General features: G+C 36.6%; 1 protein-coding gene and 1 long non-coding RNA gene across 9 annotated transcripts in view; one reads left to right on the top strand and one right to left on the bottom strand.

Moving 5' to 3' along the window:
- The window catches only part of LOC123598995, a 70,211-nt gene extending 56,369 nt beyond the window's left edge, over positions 1–13,842 (bottom strand). The window contains exons 1-2 of one of the 3 annotated variants that reach the window (XR_006712916.1): positions 13,123–13,842; positions 3,374–3,457 (exon numbers count right to left, since the gene is read on the bottom strand). This is a non-coding gene — a long non-coding RNA (uncharacterized LOC123598995). Of the gene's footprint in view, positions 1–3,373; positions 3,458–13,072 lie in introns of all 3 variants that reach the window. The other 2 variants (XR_006712918.1, XR_006712917.1) reach the window with 2 other exon arrangements.
- The window catches only part of KCNH7 (potassium voltage-gated channel subfamily H member 7), a 486,826-nt gene that overhangs the window by 59,077 nt on the left and 413,283 nt on the right, over positions 1–14,466 (top strand). The gene's annotated exons all lie outside the window — the stretch shown is intronic.

Below are 14,466 nucleotides of genomic sequence, written 5' to 3'. Positions count from 1 at the left end.
TCTAGGAAACGAATAGGCTCCCAATAAAGAGAAACTCTCTTCTCCTTTAATTTATTGGGGTTAGATTTTTTTCTACAAAGCCTCCTTTTTGTGGGAAGGAAGCATTTCTGTTTTTTTCAATCTTTGTATTCACAGTAGGAACTCAATAAAAGTTTAGCAAACCATTAATATTTTTTATCTGGAGAAGTGATAAGAAGAGCACTGGAAAGTTAGACGAGGGATGAATCTTGTCTGATAAATTTAAGAATCTACGTTTTGTTCTGCAAGCAGTGAGGAACCACTGAAGGATTTTAATTCAAGATGTTCAGAGATCAGATTTACAAGTTAGAAAAATAACTGCATTAGCAGTCAAAGTGAAGGGAGAAAAGAAGGGAGGTTTCTGGGGGTGAGAGGTAACGGTTCATGATTGTAATCATTTTTGTACTCAAAGTTCTGGGAGTAGATCATTTTGCTCAGGGACATATGGGCTAAGGTCAGAACCCAGGGGAATACAGATGTCGATACAATTCAATTATAGAAGTGCTTATTGAGCACCTGCTATATACCGGGTAATGTTCTAAATGCTTCAGAAAGAGTGATGAATGGGTGCTTGAAGTTTACATTCTGGTGGAGGGAGATAATAAACAAATAAAACCCAGAAGGAAATATCAGTTAGTGACAAAGGTTATGCAGAGAGTTGAAAGAGGTTGATGGGAGGGACAGTAACGTAGGGCTAATGTGGATCAGGCGACCACAGGAGCCTCTCTGGGATGTGGTGGGTAAGGTCCATATGGCAGGAAGGAGCCAGGCCTAAGAAAATCAAGAGAAAGCCCACTTTGGGCGGAGGTTATATAGATAGCTAAGCCGAGAAAAGAGAGCCGGCCAAAAGGACTGAGAAAGAGCAGTCAGAGTGATAGCAGGTGCTCTTGGAAGCTTTCCAAGAAAGAGTGATCGACATCGTCAAATCAGAAGAATCAAGTTTAAAAAAGCCCATAAGCTGTGGATTAGATTTGTTAATGGTGACTTGAGCGAGGGGGAAGAAAAGGGGGGTAACATTCATTATCATCTGCAATGTATATATGTGGCTATGTTATTTTACATTTTATGTGACTGTTTACCTCAGTCTTCATGATAGCAATATTATTACTATACTCATTTTACAGATGAAAAGACCTAGAATCAAAGATGTTAAATATATTACCCAAGGTCAAATAGCTAATAAGCTGGTATATGAACTCAGTTCTAACTATAAAACTCTTAGTGTCACCAACATTAGTGGGGGTGAAAGAAGCAAGGCTGCAGAATGTAATGAAGGGTGGTGGTTAGAACAGGGAAAAGTGAATATTTTGTGTACAAAATTCTTTCATGACATTTGACCATGAAAGAAAGGCTATGAAGTAGGCCTTTCCCGTAGCAATTTGACGTGCTGAATTAAATGTTTCATTAACAGTATTTACTTTACTTTATTAATTTATAAAGGCCATGAAGAACAAGTGAAAGTTCTTATTTTTATTTTACCCTGTACCAGGAGCTGATAAACTATATACTCTGTGAGCCAAATCTGGCCCATTGTCTTGTTTTCCTAAGTGTAATTTTTTTTTAATTTTTTTTTTAACGTTTATTTTATTTTTGGGACAGAGAGAGACAGAGCATGAACGGGGGAGGGGCAGAGAGAGAGGGAGACACAGAATCTGAAGCAGGCTCCAGGCTCTGAGCCATCAGCCCAGAGCCCCACGCGGGGCTCGAACTCACGGACCGCGAGATCGTGACCTGAGCTGAAGTCGGACGCTTAACCGACTGAGCCACCCAGGCGCCCCCTAAGTGTAATTTTATTGGAATAGGACCACACTCACTTATGTGAGTCTGTGGCTCACATTGACAAATTGTCATCTGGCTGCTTTTGCACTGTATTAACTGAGTTGAACAGTTGCAAGAGACCATGTGATTCATATAGCCTAAAATATTTCCTGGTTGACCCTTTACAGAAAAAAAAACTATCCTTCATAGTTTGCCTTTCCTTATAGGGAAAAAAGGTTGTTGAAAGTTGTTAGCAAAATGAAATGGATTATGTGGAACATAATAATGGTATTATATATACCATTATATATGGTATTATATATACCATATATATAATTAATAATGGTGTGTATACATATATATATATATATATATATATATAAATATATATATGTATGTATGTATACACACACACACACACACATATATATAGGAGTGCCCGGGTGGCTCAGGCAGTTAAGCGTCCAACTTCGGCTCAGGTCATGATCTCACGGTTTGTGATTTCGAGCCTTGCATTGGGCTTTCTGCTGTCAGCACAGAGCCCACTTCAGATCCTCTGCCCTCTCGCTCTCTGCCCCTCCCCCGCTCACACTCCCTCTCTGTGTCTCTCAAATATAAACATTTAAAAAACAATGATATATGTGTAAACAAGATTAACAAGGTTGTTCGTGCAGTATGAATGTATGGGCGCTTCTGCTGCTGTTGCAGGAAAGAAGTGATGGGAACCTCCCAGGGTGGGACAGGCAGGAGAGGGTAGATGTAGACTTGGGGGCTGATGGAATGCAGTTGTGGGACTCCATCAAGGCTGATCCAGAGGAGTCAGGTGAATGAGTGCAGAAATGGGGAATTGAGAAAGGAAAACAGTAGAAGAAAAGATGGAGAAATTTATTTTAGAAATGTGTAAGGCATTAAATGTGGCATAGCGCAGAGGTCACAGGCTTGAGATCTGAGAGACCTGGGTTGGAGTCCCAGCTCTCCCAACTGTACCATGTGACACTGACAAAATGACCTTTTCCATCCTGTTTCCTTATCCAGCATAAGGAAAATGATGCATTTTGGTGAGTTCTAATTGAGAAGCCTTGCAGTTAGCATTGGGATTGGGACATATTACCTAATTGTAGTAATATTAAGCTATTGTTATTGTCCACAAAGTTATTATATTTCAAAATACTATGGAAATTAGGCTGTCATAGCAAGTATTGCATTACATTAGATTTCATTTTCATTTGTGTCAAAAGTGAACCCTTTGCTTGACTTTGGCCTTTTCTTCTTCGTATTCAGTCATCTTTTTTTTAATACTTCTTTAATAGACAATTTGTCATGTACATGCCCAAGTAGGAAACTTTCTAGTATAACATCAATTTCCTTGGCATTGAAGAATAAATTTAAATGATTCATTAGCATTAGAGAATTATTTGTTGAAATTGGTATAATTTTAATGGAATTATAGGATATGATCAGATTATTCTCATCTGAAAACTTAGTATTTCAACTTCACATTTATTTTTATTTTTAATAAATGCTTCACCCTCACCATTTGTCTTTCTACAGCCATCCCAGGGCATAATGAGATTGACACGGCCACCTACCTACTCACCCAAGAATTCCTCCAGAGGATTGTTTTCCTCTCTTTGCCCTTTTTAATCCTCACTGGTCATTCTATATCCTTTTTACATAGTACCTACAAATCAAATACCAAAATCAAAATTAAATAAAGCAAACAACTTAAATTTTTTTTTAAATATTTATTTATTCTTGAGAGAGAGAAGTTGTGTGTGTGTGAACAGGGGAGAGGCAGAGAGAGGGAGGTAGAGGGTCCAACCTGCTCTGTGCTGTGATCGCAGAGTCTGATGCGGGGCTTGAACTCATGACTGTGAGATCATAACCTGAGTGGAAACCAAAAGTCACCTGCTTAACTGAGCCACCCAGGCGCCCCGCAAACAACCTTTTTATAGTAGTTGTCAATGGATAGGTTTTATACATACATGAGTGGTCATAATGTACAGTTTAAAGATTTATAAGATATTATAAGATATTATACCCACACCCCTATAATCAGTCTTAGCTATTGAACTTTAGGAAAGAAAAAAGTATACCTTTTCTTTTCTACCTGATTGAGAAACTAATGGAGACTTAGACTAGATGCAGGAGTCAAATGGCTGGGTCAGTTTTGTTACCAATGAAAACCAGATCTGGCAAGTTTGGCTTAGCTGGCAAATAAATGGACCTTATAATACTTTTTTGTTAAGTTCAATCTTAAGCATTGCTTCTTAAGAGAAGGCGAAAGGCCAAGAGTGTCAAGCTACCAAAAGTTCCTCTGCTGGAAACATTAAGAGCAGGGGGTAAATGCTTACTCATACCATTAGTCTGTTCTTAGAACTCTTTCCTACAATTAGCCATATGTGACTAGAAGGGTAGAAAGAAGGCTGAATGCCTGAGGTTATTCTGAAGCAAAGCAAAGCAGTGTTTATTCCCATCTATTTTGATACCAGGTTTCCCTGAAAATGTTACTTTTTGTTAATCTTCTCTTTTGTGTCTCTTTTGACATGTATCCTCTTACGCTTCATGTATTTTCAGTGGTTCTGCGTTCTGATGTTTTACCACACCACTGACTTTGGTATTTATTTAATTGTTAATCTTTTAGCTCTCATGCAAACATGATTTACCTTGCGGCATGATTTCACCTTGATGGGGATTCTGGTGGCTCACTGAGCATGGAGTCTTGCTGTACATGTACATTGCTGTCTCTCATGCATTTTGGTTTATTCTTTTAAGCAATTCGCAGTAGGTTAGGCTTACTGCCAAACTCTTTACTTCAAATCTTTCTTAGTGCACACATTGGATTTGTGTTTAATGATTCATTTACCTAATGCCTACCAAAAAGGATCAGTATGTAGGCCAAAGTGAGTCTTTTTAAAATTTTAACAAATGACAATAACCAGTCTTAGAAAACTCGTGTTTTAAAATCTGCTTCAACTCAGTATTGTATTCAGCAGGATAATGCAATTGGTGTTAATTCAATTTATGCGACTAGTCTCCCTTGTTTCACACAAGGGACCAAAATAAAGTACCTGGTACCATTTTCCCTATGACATCCTGCTGTGAATTTGCTCAGGGCCATGTGTCTTCGCTCTGATTAAAAATCTTGGCTCTGCTACTGGCCTTAGGGTCATTGGAAAGTTGCACTTTCATAAGTGTCAGTTTTCTTCATTACAAAATGATGATACAAACCTCACAAGATTGCTGGACAATAAAACGAGATAATATAGTAAGTGTACATAAAGTACTTAACATAATGCTTAGCTTATATAACGTATGCAACAGAGATTAGTCTCAAGTTCAACATTCAGTCTCCCACTTCCTATGCCACCGGAAGAGAGTACTCTAGCAGTGATACTTGTTTAGTGAACAGCAGAATAATCTTAAAGATTCCGGGACCCGCTTATATGATAACTCACTCAGCCTGTATGTATGGAGCCTGGGATGGCAGGTGGACATTGGACTCCAAGGACCAATCCAGTTCCAACAACAGAGCATTGAGAACAGGGAGAGACAGAAAGAAAATAGTAACTGTCAGAAGGGGAGAGTTCATAGAGAAAACTTCTTGCAGAATAGCTGATCCCACATCCATACTTTTCCCAAATTAGCAAGTTACTTCATGTTTCTCTACTATGCACTGCTTTAGTTTTAGCTCTTCGACGAATGAGAAACAAAACCCCACCTTGATATCTCAAGTAGAAATGAGAGTGAAACAGTAACAGATACGATGAGGATATGAGAGCCAATCTCATTGTCACCCAATAGTATGAAGTGAAATATTATGGCATATATTACGAATGTATCATCCACATCCCATGGAAAGGAAATGAGGAACTGTTAAATCCTGGACAACTCTCGTTCAGAGGCTCCATGGTCTCCTGTCCTGTCATCTTTCTCTTCTCTTTCCTGATCTGCCCTCTGCAACTCCACGGTCTTCTCTTTCTTTTCTCTCTTCCTCTATTTCCTCTGCCTCTCGTTCTCTCTCTCCTCACCCCTCCTACCAGCATTTTTCACTTGTACTTGGTCCTAAATTCAGTCTTTAAATCAATATATCTTTTATTATATCTCTCAACTCTTCATGCAAAGATAATTGGGTCAGTCTTTCATTATTTTAATTACACTTCCCAGAGAGGAGCTGGTTTGGCTCAGATCATTTGTGTTAATCAGTGGATTGGCCTCCCTAGATATGAGTTTGTGCATGTGGGTTGTGTTCATGTGATGCCTATAGTAAACCTCCTCCAGAGGACATATGAGCAGGTTCATTAAGAAAGTATCAGTTATTTTCCTAGCACTTCTCACAGGGTCTGGAGAGTAGTGTATGTTCAATAAATGTCTGCTGAATAAATAAATGATAACACTAAATTCATACCTTATTTTACTAAGATCTCAGCTTTACTAATCATTGACAGCCAGTATGTATCAAGTATTTATCATTCGCTAGGCGTTGTTTGATGTACATTCCATGTGTTCACTCTGTCGTCTTCACAACAGTCTTATGGTAAAATCAGGCACGGAGAACCTAAATAATTGTTCGGGGATATGCCCAAGTCCGTGCCTGGGCCCTTGACTCTCGTATCCACAATCCTGACCTCCATTCTAAACCAGCTTCAATCTACAGTTTATTTCTGACAGTACAATGTAAGTGTATGTTAACTTACACCACTAACTTATACCAGTAGTAGTTTAAAAAAAATAGAGGGGCGCCTGGGTGGAGCAGTCGGTTAAGCGCCCGACTTCAGCCAGGTCACAATCTCGCTGTCCGTGAGTTCGAGCCCCGCGTCGGGCTCTGGGCTGATGGCTCGGAGCCTGGAGCCTGTTTCCGATTCTGTGTCTCCCTCTCTCTCTGCCCCTCCCCCGTTCATGCTCTGTCTCTCTCTGTCCCAAAAATAAATAAACGCTGAAAAAAAAATTTTTTTTTAAATAAAAAAAAAATTAAAAAAATAGAGAATGGAGTTGTATAACAACAAATGAACAGACACCAAGAAGTTCGAGTTGACTGGTATGCAATATTGATGGCTTAAAAAGTGTAAACAGGGGCCCCTGGGTGGCTCAGTTGGTTAAGCATCCGACTCAAGAGTTCTGCTCTGGTCATGATCTCACAGTTTGTTAGTTTGAGCCTTATATTGGGCTCTGCTGGCAGTGTGGACCCTGTTTGGGATTCTCTCTCTCTCTCTCTCTCTCTCTCTCTCTCTCTCTCCTTCTCTCTACCCCTCTCCAGCTCACACACACACTCTCTCTTTCAAATTCAATGAATAAACAAAAACAATAAGCATTTTGTTCCTAAAAATGTTTTCTACTTTTCTTCTCCCTGGTTCGGTATCTTATACTCTCTTTTTTTTCCTTTCTCTTTATCAATCTTTTTCCTTTTAATAGCCATTTTATTTATACCATTTGATTACTCAGTGGGAAAGCTATTCTTGTTGTAGAAACCATTTTTAGTCAATTTCTGTTCTATAGCTCAGAACCACAAATTTTCAATGACTTCTCAAAGGATAATACGTGAGTAGAAAGGAAAGCATAGTAGACAATAAGAGGAAAGCCTTCTGCGCAACAAAGAGCAAGTCCTAATGACAATGTAATCTCAAAAACTCAAAACATTATGTAAAATACAAGGACAATGAAATAAAAAGTACAAGACAGCTCAAAGTGACATTAGACTTACTATTAATCAAAGAAAAAACCAACACAGATTTTCTTTTTTAGTTAAACTAGTATATTTTAAAAAAACGGTAATGCTCCCTGATGTAGAGGACACAAAGTAGGAGAGCAGTGTATTTCTAGCAGAGAATGTGATGATATGCATTAAAGTCTTTAAAATATTCATTAATTTATCTTTCAAAGATTATATGTTAAGAAAATTATTTCAAGAGTGGCATAAATTTCTGTACAGTGCTGTTTATCACTGTTATATCAGTCAAGCCTGGTGATAAGTTAATGTTCAAAAATGAGAAAATGTTAAGTTAGATATCATACATATGAAATCTTATGCTACTATTAAAATGATGTTTACAAAAATCAGTTATCATTGTTAAATACCATTGAAATAATGTTTACAAAAATTACTCTAAAGCTATACGTAAATAGACATGTGCACATTCACAAATGAGGAGACTCGAAGAGACACCAAAATATTTGTAGCATTCATCTCAGGCTGGTAGAATTATACATAATTTTTTCAATATATTTTCGTATTCCAAGTTTTCTATGATAAACAGGTTGGTATGAGGGCAATATTCTATTAGGTTTGTGTTTAAAGGAATCTTCTTACAACTTGACTTCTCACTACAGACGAGTCTGGAGCATCCACTTGCCAATTCCATCTTGGGAACAGCCTTGCTTGTGGTACGTGAGGCACTAAATCTTAGGGCTCCAAGTTAAAAGACACTTGATGTTTCCCACCTTACCTGCAGGGTAAGTGTTGTAGAACAGCGGCAAATACCACCACTTAGATAAGCCTTTTCCCAAGATGAAATTCTTTGAGTAGGTAGCCGTGTAGTATAAACTTCAGCTTTTTTTCTAAGGAGGAAAAAAACCCTGTTCTTCCCTACTATGTTTTTAACGAAAGGCATTTCACTGCAAATCAATTTTGTCATTAAAAACTGAATGGTTAGTAATAAAGTTTTAAACATCTATAAAATGCTGATAATCAGAATTGATGGATCCTAAGTATTGTCTTGTGATAATACTGATTCTGATAAAGTGTAATTCTAGCTCCAATATGAAGAATGATCTCAAATGTATAAAAAGATTCATTTCTACCCTTTCTGTTTCTGGTTTTGATTTAGGAGGTTTTTATTTATGTTTGTTTCTCTGTGTGCTTTCTGTTTCATTTTATTTCTGAGTCATAAGTTAACACAATTCACACTCCCCCTTTTTTCACTGTCGTTTGACAAAACCTTTAGTTCATGTTGGTAGGACACAACTCCTAAAAGTGTTACTGCTCCTTGTAAAGACATACTGGAATTATTTAGAATGATACTTTTTTTGTAACTGCAATATTCAAGGAGCTTTTAGTTTCATACTGACTGAACTATATAATAGTTTTTTGACCATTGAAAACTGTCAGATTAAACTTGCTCTTGTGAGTTACTAGATTAGGGGACCCAGAGAAAACAGAAGCTAGTGTCCACTAAGAATTTATTTAGAAATCTTCCCTTGGTATGAGAAGAATTATTTGTTTTACAAGGTTATAAATTCCTGGAAGCCTGGTAACTCGTTTCTTGTCTTTGTATCTAAAATACCTATTTAATACATGTATATTGAATAAATTAATGAAAGTTCAGGGAGATGTCTATAAATTTTTGTCAAAATTTGTGAGTATTATAGATTCAGAAATTCCCAGTTTAGGATATGGGAAATATTGATTTGACATGCATATTTATTTTTATTTTTAGCAAGATATGTTGTCTCCTTTCAAGGACTCTCTTTTTTTGATACTGGAGGACAGACAATCTCTATCCTTCGACTGTTACAAATTTATCATTTAATTTAAGAAAGTATAGCTATTTTTATTTGCTCTAGGAAGAATTCTGATACGGTAGAAGAATTCACCAAGTACAGTTGTGTATAAATGTAGGTAAAAGTCACTATAATGATTGAGGAACTGATCCAGTTAAGGTAAAACTTGATGACAATTGGCTACCAGGAAAAAAAATAGGTGCAAAGCTTCAAGGAGGTGATGAAGCTAGCGGTGTGGGGATCCATTTTCCCTGTGTATGGGAAGAATGGAAACTGGTGGTTTTCTTGTCTGAGCTGTATATGTGTCTTTCTCCTCCACTGTATAAGCGGCTCAAAGACAAGGACAGTATCTTTCACTTTGACACACACACAATGAATATTTAATGCATTGAATTTGTTAAATTAGGAGAAAGAAAGGGGAGGCAAAACACTGGAGATGTAAACGATAAGGTCGTATTTAGTTTAATTATAGTCCTAATTGGCCTCCACTATTGATTCTATGTGATTGAAATAGGGCTTTGAGGATATTAGGTTTGAAACAGATTGATGTGTCTCCAGCTATATCTGAGCTGGCTGCTCTGGTACTCACTTGCCTTTAATAACATTTGTGGCCGATGGAAAGTGGGGAAAAGGAAGATACATTTAATAAATACTTGAAAAGGAGAAACTATACTATACTGCATGAATTAGAACAAAGAAAGGATAAAGGTTAAAAAAGATTTCATTTTTGTGAAGCCAAGAGGTAATACAATTGATGTTACTGGAGAAGTTGTGAAGAGTATAATGAGGCAATAAAATGAATGCAATGGAAGGACAAAGTATGGTGAAAAAGAATAGCTTGGGTTCAAGTTCAGACTTTCCTGTGTTTACTGGCATTGAACTTTGCAATTCTCAGTTTTCTCATCTCTAAAATGGAGGGAATATTGGGGCACTTGGGTGACTCAGTCGGTTAAGTGTCCGACTTTGGCTCAGGTCATGATCTCATGGTTCCTGAGTTCGAGCCCCATGGTGGGCTCTTTGCTGACAGCTCAGAGCCTGGAGCCTGCTTTGGATTTTGTGTCTCCCATTTAATTTTTTTTTTTAAAGTAAAAATGAAATGGAGGATATATTCGTATTTTACCTATAGAGTTATTTGTTATGATGACTGAATGTGATAAAATGTGTTTTCTTTTTTAGGGATTGTTTGGATTCAAGAACCTGAAATCTATTTACTAACTCAAATAAAATAGGGATATATTTTAAAGATTAAAGGGAAATTAATGACTAATCAAAAGAAGTATAGCCTCGCTCATAAGAATTTGAAAGTCACTGTGACTCTATTCTCTTAATTTCCCCTTTCTTTCCCTGGGATCTCATGGTCTATTATCACCTCATTTCTCTGAATTCCTGTGCCATTCTTTATGATGTCTTTGGCCAAGAGTAACAGAAAACCTGTTTATGAGGGGCTTATACAACAAGGGATTCATTGTTTTATGTAACACAAAGTTTTTATAGGTAGAACAGATCCAGAGTTGACAATTCAGCAGCTCAACCATGTTATTGTGGATACAGGTTCTTCCCTTTATACTTCTGTACCTCCACTTGTAGGCTTATCGTCTTCAACTGGCCACTTAACAGGGTCCTCAGATAGATACCTTAGTCTCGAGCATCAGCTGTCCTCAAAACCTGTTCTTCCTTGCACATTTGTTTTTAAGAGCCAAAACTACTCATTGGGTATATTCCAGCAATAGTTTTCTTTGTAAACTACATAGAATTATACAAATAATTTTAAAGCTATCCATTAAATACTCAAATGAAACATTCTGAACATACAGACAAAAGATTAAAAAAAATCTAAACCACTTCTAGACTTCCTTTATTGATAGATCAGAAGTTATACATAGTTATCTGAAAACTGTTTACATTTGTAGAAATTATAATCATTTAAAATAGCTTCCACATTAAACTTCATTTTAATAGTTGCTAGAGTGAACACTAAATTGAATAAATAATATGTCTAGAAATCTCTCAAGACAATCAGAAATACACAAACATGAAAAATGGCATAAAGCCAAACGTAAGTACGAAAGGACCACGTAGGTCTCCCTTAATATGGGGGAAGGAATTGAGGAAAACTTCATACAGCAATGACATTTGACCTCACCTTTGGAAAATTCAGGTCTGGAGTTTGGAAGAAAATTTGACTAAGTTAAGAGATTTGAATGTCATCACCATATTGTAATATACAAGACTTGAGAAGAGAGTAAAAGTGAAAATTTGTGAGATGAAAAATAATAAAAACTGGATACTTTCTCATAATAATATTTATTATTAGAGCAGTATCATAGGATATTTATAGTTTCAGACCATGTGATTTTGCCGTATCTTAATTGATTCTCTCAAAAACATACCTCAAAGGTGTTAGTACCATTGTTTGGTAGTTTTTGAGACTGTTACTTAAAGAGGTTAAGCCATTTTCCCCGAATGAAGGTGTCAGAAAGCAGAGAAATTGGAATTCTTGTGCTTGCCTTTGGACTCAAATCTCATCTTTAGTAATTTATAATGAATTGAAATTTATAGTCTTTGGATTCTAAAATACCATTATTAAATAAGTCAAATAAATATACATACAAGATCCAATAGCAATATTCAAGAATTCTATATTTAATTAAATAAACATTTTTACTGTTCTTTAGATTTCTTCCCATTTTGAATCAGTCTGTTCACTCAGATTTTATGCTGTGTAGAGATAAAATGACTAGATTGTAATGACAATTCTCAAGCAAATATGTAATCAAATTGCAACAACTGGGGCTTAAGATGTACCACCTCTGAATACCTGAGATTGGCAAATGAAACCAACCAAATATTTCATGGACTTTACTAACAATTCAAAGTTTAAAAGCCTTTGTTAGGCAAATGATGAATAAATTTTAATTAAAAAACAGGAGCATCGTTTTGCTTTCATATTGCACTTTTGCAAAATCCCAAAGGATCAGAAACACGATAGTACACCTATGTACAATATTAATTTGTTTATAAGGACATCTGTTCCTCCTGTTTTGCTTATTTGCATCTTAAGTTTTTGTGTTTACAAAATTTGACTACTCAACTAGCAGATGCAATTTTTAATATCCTGCTTCAATATTTTTAACCCATTGGGTTTCTACTTCATTCCATACACACACACACACACACACACACGCATATAAATACACACATGTACACATGCACATATACATCTTTACATATGTTGGTAGGGTATCTTCCTTAAAATAAAACCGTATTTGTTCATATTACTTAGATAGATACCTCATTTGTTCCATATTTATCTCTACCTTTCCTTTGGAGATGGCCCTTCTTTACCAAGATCTATAGAAGGCCTTAATAGGCTAGTTGTAATAGCAGTATGTGGACAGCAGGACTGTTAATTCAATGAATATTGTTTGCAAGAATTCATTAAATTTGTTTTTAAGCAGCAGTTCACTTTTGTAAATGGTTGCACCCAGAAAAAGCTCTAATTAGAGGAATTAATTAGGACTTAGAAAGGTGAACAGAAATTTGTGCGTATTTCCACAGAAGAAAAATACCTCCCAGGGAGCTTGCACACCAGGTAAAAAGAGAATGGAGAGTTTTGAGTTTTAAAGGCACAAGAGAGTGGATGTCTTGTTCAGATTAGCATAAGACATTTTGCAGGTCCTAGCGCACCTAGTTCTTTCTTTGGTGGAATTCATCTTTTAAAACATCTGGTTGCCAACATTCGAAACCCCCATTTAACCCAAATATAAAGTTAAGCCCAGTTAAATAAGAATAATCTCACTATGTTAACCATTCCGTGGTCAGAGTGGCGCTTCTTCCCCTGTCAGTTACCTTTATAATATCCCTGCCACCAGAAACCCAAAGGAAGCAGCTGTTCTGAGTATGTATAAACAAAAGAAGCTGTTACTATAGCAACCATAGAACTCCGGGGAAGCTCTCTCTTTAACCAATCCCTCCTCTTCACCCCTCCTGGTTTTCCTTTTTTGCACCAGTGCAGACTGCCCTTGGGCAGAAATGGTGATTGATGATTGGACCACGTGTGGGCGGGGCGTGAGGGGCAGGCAGAGGGAATGGTTTAGCTTGCTTTTTACACTTTGCAAGAAGAGCTGGAGGACTTGCTCCTGGCCAATGAAGCTTATGAAGAGGCTGCAGAAATTGACACTTCCGAAGTACTTGTTTGCTCTTTCTTCTTTAAAGAATACTACTGGCCTTTCCCATTCTCTACTTGAGAAAGTAATAATGTCTCTTTCATCTCTCCAGTTTTCCCCCCACCACATATCCATACCCATAAGCCAAACCTGGCATGGCTGAATGGAATCTGATTGGAACCTGATTGCACAGTTGCTATGAAATTGATAGATAAGAGAGTTTTGATTTCAGAAGTAGATGGGGGGCACTAGTTGCTCAAGATTGTTGTGTTTCTCCATAGGGTAGAAAATACAGGCATAGTTTATAAAAATTGAACCCAGCTTCAGAAAACCTGTCCCAAATAATTAAGATTCTAATCATTTTATTTCAGTTTTAATGGCCTGCAAAGTTTTGTTTTGATTAATCTATCAACATTCATATTCATATACTTTTATATCTCTTGGTAGTCAACCTTCAATTTGTGAATTGCCTGTTCTTTCAAATTAGTTCTGTTAATATTCCTCTTCCAGTACTTTGAATTCAGTCCTATTTAGGTTTCTTTCTCTTCCTCCTTCTTACCCTCTGAGGAGTAAGTTTGTTGTTGAATGTTGGCATTAGTAGCAAACTAGTCTACTTTCTGCTCGCCTGTATTATCTTTCCTCCTTTCATATCCTTTTCCTAGTCACATCGACCAAAATAAAATCCCTGTAAATATTCATGTTAGCATTATGACATTTTAATATTTTTTGAACTTCCTTTTATGGCTCTATTTGATGTTTATATGGTTATATATGTCTAACAATTTAAAAATATAGCAGCTTTAAAAAATTATGTTCGCTAACCAAAATATGTTGGCTAGGCTCGCCTTGCCTATTTAACATAAATTTATTTTGGCTGGAGTAAACTTATACATGATGCTTCATAACATACTAAAATATCATGAATTTTAGAAAATAAATTTAAATTTGAAACCGTATCTGCTTAGAGATTTTTTACATTTACTTTGGGTAAATGCCTTTAGTTTTGGAAAAATGATTTATAAATAGA

This window comes from Leopardus geoffroyi, chromosome C1, assembly GCF_018350155.1.
Source record: "Leopardus geoffroyi isolate Oge1 chromosome C1, O.geoffroyi_Oge1_pat1.0, whole genome shotgun sequence".
Classification (NCBI taxonomy): domain Eukaryota; kingdom Metazoa; phylum Chordata; class Mammalia; order Carnivora; family Felidae; genus Leopardus; species Leopardus geoffroyi.
This window is presented reverse-complemented; position numbering and strand designations above follow the sequence as displayed.